This window comes from Octopus bimaculoides, chromosome 7, assembly GCF_046866305.1.
Source record: "Octopus bimaculoides isolate indiv1 chromosome 7, ASM4686630v1, whole genome shotgun sequence".
NCBI classification, from domain to species: domain Eukaryota; kingdom Metazoa; phylum Mollusca; class Cephalopoda; order Octopoda; family Octopodidae; genus Octopus; species Octopus bimaculoides.
The window spans coordinates 102,574,664-102,584,061 of NC_142934.1; the positions used below are offsets into that span (position 1 = coordinate 102,574,664).

The window sequence follows — 9,398 nt, forward strand, 5'->3', positions numbered from 1 at the left end:
TGCTACCAGATCAAATATGCTTGAGGCATGTTCGAACACGTAAGAAAGCCATTTACTTTGTTTTGTGAAGGAGAAAATCTATTGCAGTGGACAGATCGGTGTAAACGTACCAAATCCGTTCACAGAGAGAAATTTTCTCCAAGACGAAATAATGTCAAGACTTTATTACGGGTTAGAATTTGTTATATCCGAACTGATAACAAGATTTTATTCATTTGCAGTACTGCCAGAATGGAACAGCCAGCTCGTGAAATTAACGTGCATGTGACTGACCAATCCTCAGACACACGTACACTAAACCGTTTAGCATTCAGATTACTTTGTCAAACATGATGCTTATTTATTCAAATTAGCCTGATTTAATTATGCGTTATACCATTGCTTTGAGATTTGAATGACGTAATTGCATATTTTTAGAATGACACTATACAGAAAGTGTGAGAAAGAGAATATAACTGGTTTGAACACGATAGACGCGGAATATTTGGGCCCGATATAGCCAGTTTAATTGATAAACTGTTAACGTTGCTCTCAGTGAGATCCAGCGGGGAAGAGAATGTGAAAATACTGGCCCTGTGAAACGTAAGTACTACTTATTGTTGCCAAGCGAGTGGAATGGAGGAATGTAAAATTAACTAACTTGTTCGCGGTCGCAAAGAGCCGCTAAAAATCGAAATCATGACCGTACGATCGTACGCCGAATACTCTAATCACGAAGCCAAGCAACTACACATGCGCGCACACACACATGTCTGTGTTTGTGTTTGAGAGTGTGTGTGTGTGTATTTGAGTATGTGTGTGTGTCAGTGTGTGAGGGTGTGCGTGTGTGCGCGTGCGTGTATGTGTGTGTGAATAGAATACCAGTCCATTAATTCGTTTTGGTAATACTTCCAATAATTCAAATGTCAAGGCTTGATTGAGAAATCACACTAGCGGCTTGAGAATGGCATTAGTGTTTCACCCGATTATAGAATAATCTGCGACAAACAAATTAAGTCCTCCAGTTGGAATTAAGTAAAACTAACCACTGAATGCTCCTCGTCGAGATCGACGATGAATCCACCTTCACGTGAGAAGTATAATGGACCGAGAGGGTTAGGAAAACATTTGAAAAATAGCTCTTCTATCATAACAAAGTCGCAGCACAAGTTCTGCCATTTCTTATCGTTATAGAGACTGACAGGTAACCAGATTTGATTCCCTAAGTTCAGTTTTTTTATTCACTCTGTGGCTTTCAATAAAATTCAAAACATACATATTGAAAAGGAACGGAGCAGGAATTGAGAGATTTGGAGTAATACGTATTTTGTTGTTTTATCCACCATATATATTTCCTTATATCATTCTTTTATACTCAATATATTACTATATATTTTGCTTTTTCTCTTTCATGTGTTTTATTTTTCTCATGTTATTTTTCTTCACAAAATATATAACACACAAACAAATACCTCCAATCTTCAACATAGACAGAAATCAATTTCCTATTTTTATAAGAAACTATTTGGAAACTCGTTAGCAATTCTGACAGTGGCAGCCATTGGCCGGGCTATTGATAAAACTTCCTTCTTCAGGCTAAACACTCTAAATATTATTTAGCTTGTCTTGTTTTCTTCTTTGTCAAAATTGTTTTTTATGCTTTTTTCTGCAATATTATTACATATATTTCCGTCCGTATGAATATACATGCAAATATATATGTGATTTTTGCGTCTATGTATACATGCAAACACACACATACACACACGCACATACACACACACATGCACCAAGCACACACGCGCACACACACGTACATACACACACATGTACACACACACACACGCACACACACGCAGACATACACTCACACACATATCTACATATATGAACGTGAGTTCTATGTACATTTCTATACGTAATATATAAATGTATGTGTGTATGAATGTGTGCGTGACTGTATGTATATTTCTATGCCAGTGTATGTGTAAATGCGAATGTACATATGGATCAATGCGATTGTGTAAGTGTAAGTACAAAATTTGAGCATCTGTGAAATTACATGCGTAAATAGACACACACATTTGCTCAAACGCATATACATTAATACGCATTCACCACAAGATGTATGAACGTATATTTATATATTCCTAAACGAGTATGTGTTTTTGTGTCTGCGTGCAGGTGACTGTGTGTCTATAACAGTTGAACGTCTTTCTCCTTGTTTCATAAAGCCATATATTTGTGTTTTATCGAAGTTTGAATATTTTCATCTGATAAGACACATACCATTTTATTGTCGATTTTATGAGTGCAGATTATTGTCACACCTTTTATATCAGCGACTTAATGTATTGCTTTATTTGTTATTGCTCTTGCTTATCCCCGTACGAGCCTTAATGGGTTACATCAAACATTAAACTTGTTCAGGCCATTAACGTCTCTGAAAACTCAGGATCACTTTATCCGGTGTGTCTTTTTGGAAGACAATAGGTTATGCATTAATGGATTGACGGAGGTTCGACTTAGGTTTCAAGCATATCAGATGATATCATACAGGCCTACTTCGTTGTCCTAAACCTGTTTGTATGATTAGGTATCATTCGCTTCTCATGAGTGTTCATGTTCAAATATATTTCTATATTTTTGAAATTTCGAATATTCATTTTTCAGATATAGTTTAGTGTGTTTCAGAACTATCTAATGGCTTTAGACATCTACAATATTTCCACCAGTATACTCAAAGAAAGTCTAAATTACATGTATACATGTATATACATGCATTTTATGCATATTTATACATATACTTATGAAAGTATGAATATATACATATAAATGTGTATTATATATGCATATATGTTATATATATATATAATTATATACGTTAGAAATAAAGATTCAGCTGGATTACGCACTGGTCGAAGTAAGGTGAATCAAATCAAAATAAGAAACAGAATATCAAGTATAGAGAGAGAGAGACATATATGCATATATAAATATATATATATATATATATATGTGTGTGTGTGTGTGTGTGTGTGTGTCTGTGTGTGTGTGTGTGCGTGTGTGTGTGTGTGTGTGGGTGTGTGTTTGTGTGTGTGTGTGTGTGTGTGCATTTACAATAGCTACGCAAAGGAGTATATAGTTTCCTGGCAATATATATGCTACTTAATGTGCGGACTTCGGGAGTGGTAGATATCCAAGCGTGTTGTATACCGGAGGTTACTCTTCAGGAGAAGCGTATCTTGATTAAATGAGGTTTGTATTCTGATCGAATCGCCCGTGCGTTGACATGTACCTCCTTGCGATAATGCAAACTCCATTTAATCAAAATACACTTGTCCTGAAGAGTAGCCTGCGGTATACCTGACTAGGCATCCACAACTTCCGAGGTTCCGCTCTCTACGAAACATATGTAGTCCGGATACTATGTACTTCATTACTTAACTATTGTATTTTATTCGAATACCTGGCAATCCTGGCTGCCCGTCATTTACTTTTTTAGCTTATCACACTTCGATACAGAAAAGAAGTCCACAACCTTCCACCTCAATAAACCTCCATAGATCCTGAAAGTTGACTTTTATCTGAGGTTTGCTTGACTTTTACCAGTTGAGCATGCTCCTTAATGGTTGACAATATGTGCATTTCTGATCACGAGTAGAAGTTGCGGGAGAGCATCATAGCCATAAGTTAAGAGGACTTCATTGGGGTTTGAATAATTCCTCAGTGGACCCATGGATGTTTCGTTCAACGTCTTTAAACAATTCTTATTCAGGGAACTTTTGAGCAGAATGAGCTACTCAACTTGAAGCAAATTCTAACTGGGTCACATCTGCAATGTTATGCAGCGTTTATCTTGATATGAAATCACCATGTCGCGCACATATGGTTGGGATGCATGTGCTTTGTGTAGCCTTATCAAATGGGTAGTTATGATTGGTTTATTGGGCTTCCTATATTTTACCCCAGTATCTCTTCGACGGTAAGCGCTGCTCTTTTTCTCAGTAATAATAATAATAATAATAATAATAATAATAATAATAATAATAATAATAATAATAATAATAATAATAATAATAATAATAAGTAGATGTAACAAAAGAAAACACAACAAAAGTACGAGACGTTAACAAGTTATATTAGACTGATGCTCAAGTAAGAATTGAGAGTGAAAAAGCAAAACACCCATGCCTAGATTAATGACCTTACACATATTCATGTAGATATTCATATCAGCGTATATATATATGAGTACATGTGTCTATATGTGGGGGTGTATGTCAGTGTGAGTATGTGTGTGTATGGGGGCGTTTGTCCATTTTCCCATGAGACATCATGTGCCATTCTAATTTCTTGTTATACGAAATAAATTTCATACCTTTGGCACTACTTCGTATGAATGACCTGAATAAAAGAATTTCATAAAGTTTATTGAGATATTGATATAAATTTTAGTTTTATATCCCCATTACAAATACAGTGACAGCAATAAAATTAACCACTAATTTTATTTTGGTTTCATGATCCACATTAATATTTCTTTTTATGTTCATGCGGACGAGCAATGCCCAGGTGTAGTTTCCGATATTTCTCGACTTAGGGAATACGTTGAACATTTCCTTTATTTCAATGGTGTTTAGCTCGAAATATTTGTTATATAACATACTGTACAGACATTCTTATTTAATTAATATTATTTAATTATTGCATTTATTTGAGATGTCATGTCCGAGAAAGTATACTGTTCATCAGTTTCAACTTTTAAATCCCATGTAACCGCAGAAAGAAACAGATTATGTATTTCTGCAGGATCTGGAGTAGAGGGATAACAAAATAATAGACTCCGCTTAAAGAGCCTAATGGCTACGTAGAGAGTTTTAAAATGAACATAAGGTGAAGAGATATAGAATAGCTGTGTAGTGTTTGCAGTAACACGTAGTAGTAAGATCTAGTATTGCCACAAAGTATGAATGTTTGAAGGGAGTACGATGTTGTGACTTAGTTTTACCTCTGTATATAACTGGTACTAAATATTTTCCCTCGTTGAAATGATAAACGGCAAAACGCAAATTTGATAGTATTGGAACTCACTATGAAAATGAACACAACTAAACCCAAGTAAAGTTTGTCAAGCTCTCTGTTCCACAAAATATTTTGTCTGATGTCAACATTTCCGCGATACTCACACTTCAATCAGTAAATTTTACTTTTCATATTTCTTTTTAATTTTGGATCAAGAATTGCAAAACTGAAAGGTGAGAGCATATTGTTGGTTCCATCGATCCCTATACTTAGCTGGAAGGTCATCTTATCAATTTCGAAATGATGAAAGACAAAGTTGACTTAGGAGGGATTCGGGCACAGAACGTAAAGAACCGATGAAAATGACGCGAAGTAATTTGTCCAACGGGCGAGCGATTATGCCATTTCAAATGTATTATTAATAAGAGATATAACGAAGGCAGTGAGCTGCTATATTGCTTAGCATACCGAGCGAAATGCTAAGTGGTATTTCGTCCGTCCTAACATTTTAAGTTCAAACTCCGACTTTGTTTTTCATCCTTTCGTGTTTGATACTATAAAAAACCATTTCGTTACGTTACTGCGGCCTATGTAATCAACTTAAATCTCCCACGAAATTGCTGGCCTTGTGACAAACTTTGAAACCTCAATAAATATATTGTCTCTTACATAAAAATTATGAATGTATAACGTTAACATCGTTATATCAATGTTAGAAAAACAAGCTTACAGTGCTGGGTTAGAGTGTAAGTTAAGTAAGTTACAATTTAGAGCCTCAAAATGCGGAAATGTCTGAAAATAATACTTTTGTGTAGCTTCTAGCGAAAATATCTCAGAAAATTCCTCTAAGCCTTATGTTTTAGAGCCCTACTAATTATGAATCAGACCCTAGTACTATATCCTTCATGCATACATCTGCTTAGATACAAATAAATGGCATCAAATTACATATAAGTGAAGGAAATGTTTGAATTCAAATTAAATGTGGAAGTTGGAGTATGTCTATAGCAGTCTGAATGATAATATTGGTATAAAAAGAAATTACTACTATCTAGGCTGGTAATAAAGCTAAAGATTAGCTTCATAAAACGACAGCAAGAAAATTCCAATACATACTAAATTCCTTCGAAGTCTGCTAATAGTATATGAAAAGAAATAAATATCTTAACCTTTAAAGAAAAACTCAGAAATCCAATCTGTGAGCAGAGGAGTTTCATTGAGGTACGATGGGTAAAGCCTTAACTGGAAACTACTACAAGACATATATTAAAAAGTGTGATATAGTTATGTACGCAATATGTAAATTTTGTGAAGAAACATTTAATCGCATTATTTCTTCATCGCTAATACACAGTAATAATAATAAACATACTCGGTATGGAAATTTTGCCAGCCTTATGAATTGTCATCAGAAAAGATTGGCCTAAATATTCATCGAAAAATGACTTAGAAAATTATAATTTGATTATATTCTGCGACATACCATTCCGATGAAACAAAGACAACAGGTCGCATATACTGAGTAGGTTTGTCGCGCGTAATTAGGAGAGGAAATAGCTTTCCATATAATTTTGAGTTCCAGCAGATGCTAATAAATCTCTAATTGAAATAGGTTGGTACCCCACACACGAAGAATTTAGAAACAATGATAATCCGTTTGCAGAAACAATCAACATCATTTTAGCCATGAGAAATATTGAAGATGCTGAGTATTACTTAGCTGAGATTCCAAGACTACCTCATGTACACAAATATCTGAAAATAGCACAGCTGGTCACTATATAAATATTAGATTGCGTTGAAAGCAATATGAAAGGTAATAGTATACTCCATAACCCAAAGTACATACGGCTGCGGTCAATTGTATAATATGAAAGCACAAGACAAATAAAACAGCCGAGATGGTGATGGTTGTGTTGTTGATGATGATAACGATAACGATGATGTTGATGACGACGACGACGACAACAACGACAGAATATAGAATATAAAAGAAGGTTAATGCATAGTCCGGTAAAACAAAATTCGATAATACCGCCTTTGTAGACATCGCAACCAATATAAAATAATTAATAGGTATTGGAAAATTCTATGGGAAACTAATCTTAATATCAAAGTCGTGAACAAAATATCAGGTTGATCATTGAGATCAATGATCTGTAAATCTTATCCTTTTGATAGAAAAATAAGTAGAAAGGCTTGCATGATTTCTGTAACAAGCCTTTGTATCGACTGAAAGAACAGAAACTTCGTATATCGCATAATGTGTCTAGAAGGAGCATGTGCCGATATTAAAGAAAATTATGCTTAACTTGGATTAGAGAGGAAAAGTATTCTTTTCTACTATAGGAACAAGGCCCGAAGTTTTGAGGGAGGGGGGTAGTCATTTAGATCGACCTCAGTGCGCTACTGGTACTTAATTTATCCAACCCGAAAGGATGAAAGGCAAATTTGACCTCGGCGGAATTTGAAATCAGAAAGTTAAGACAGACGAAATACTGCTAAGCATTTCGCCCGGCGTGCTAACGTTCTTTATTTCTTTATTGCCAACAAAGGGCTAAACATGGAGGGGACAAACAAGGTGAGACAAAGGTATTAAGTCAATTATATCGACCCCAGTGCGTAACTAGTACTTAATTTATCGACCCCGAAAGGATGAAAGTCAAAGTCGACTTCGGCAGAATTTGAACTCAGAACGTAACGGCAGACGAAATACCAATTTCTGTATTGCCCACAGGGGGCCAAACACAGAAATGGACAAACCAACTGATTGGGATCAGTAATTCGTTATGATTCTACATAAAATATGAATATAAAAATTATATAAAATACAAAACAAAATGTAGCGATGACCACGCTCGCACCCCACAAGCTCCGATCTATCGTTGGTACCTTTTTTTTTCTTCTGTTACAGCCTATTCATACGGTTCCTTGCACTCGAGCAACATGCTTCTATCTATTTTTGAACATAGATAGCCGGAATAGCAGGAGGGCCTTACGGCACTCTTTATACCATTCACTCGACCTCGGTCTATGAAACCACCAGGTGTCCTTTTCGCAAAAAAAAATGTTTGAACTCGGGTAACAATTATCTGGCGATCGGATACCACACCCGTTCACCATCCGGGAGAATCTAGAGATGCCTCAACTTCAACGCATGCCTGCGCATCATTAATAATGGCATCCCTAAACCTCCCTTTAACGACTTTTGACAATAGGCAGAGCATTTCACAAGTGGTGACCTGCCCTTCCACAAAAAGCAAAAGAGCTCTCTCTCCAACCTAATCAACCACGAATCCGGATAGGCACGATGGTCAGGCGGTAGTTAATGACCGATGCGATAAACACATTTGCCACATACGCCTTCCCTTTCAGGGATAGCCACCACCATGACCAAGTCTTGACTACTGCAGCCACCCTGCTCGAAACCTCCGTCAAATTGTTCTCTAACTGGAGGCCTGACCCAAACCAGACTCCCAGCAAGTTAACCGGTCCCTCTGTCCAGCGCTCAACAACGCTGTCTGAAAGCATCGACTGGCCAACCCCGGTGCCGAGCTGCAAGCCGACCGACTTTTCCAGGTTAATCTTTGCTCCTGCAACCGTCTCGTAAACCTCAATAGCCTTACCCACTTCACTTAGGCGTGCTACTGTGGTTACGCTGATAGTGATATCGTCCACGTAATCTGTAACAAACTCCCTTAAAACTGGTTCTCTCGGGATGCCACTCAACCTTCGCAGTAGGGTCTCAAAAGCCACTACATACAAAAGTGGTGAGAGCTGACATATCTAAATTACACAAAAATCAAAATGACATTGACATCTCATTTTAATACATATATTTACCAAAAGTACATAAAAAATATCTTGAAATGCTAAAGAGTAAATTTAATTTATTCAATAAAACCACCAACTACAACTTCCAGACGACTTTAGAATCTTCTGCAACTTGTCAGGACGATCTCCTTGTTTAAGTTGGTGAATGCTGCTATAATCCTTGCCTTCAGATCATATTTGGAGTTATAAGGAATTTTGTTGATAACTCGCTCAACTGCGCCCAACACAGAATAATAAGGGACTTGCAGTCTGGTGAGTTAGATGATGTGGTCGCAGAAATTATCTTTCAGCCATGGAGTGGCTTCTCCTGCTTGTGTGCAATGATGGTAGACATAGTGTCTTCAACCAGCCACCCTCTTGAAGTAGGGCAGCACTGCCTTCCCCAAGCACTTGATGTTGGGCTCCGTGTAAAATCTGAAGTTGTTTGAGAAGATGAATAGAAGCATAAAGTCGCCATCACTAGAGATTACTCCAAATACCATGATGTTGACTGGATATCACTCTCGGTAGAAGTCCTCAAATTGCACTGTCCTCGGACTGACAACCAACCACTCTAAAAT

General features: G+C 36.7%; 1 long non-coding RNA gene across 1 annotated transcript in view; it reads left to right on the forward strand.

The window, feature by feature from the left end:
• The first annotated feature begins 455 nt into the window (after positions 1 to 455).
• Positions 456 to 9,398, forward strand: part of LOC149134866 (uncharacterized) — a 103,765-nt gene continuing 94,822 nt past the window's right edge. The window contains exon 1 of the long non-coding RNA XR_016242470.1: positions 456 to 582. This is a non-coding gene — a long non-coding RNA (uncharacterized LOC149134866). The remainder of the gene's footprint in view (positions 583 to 9,398) is intronic.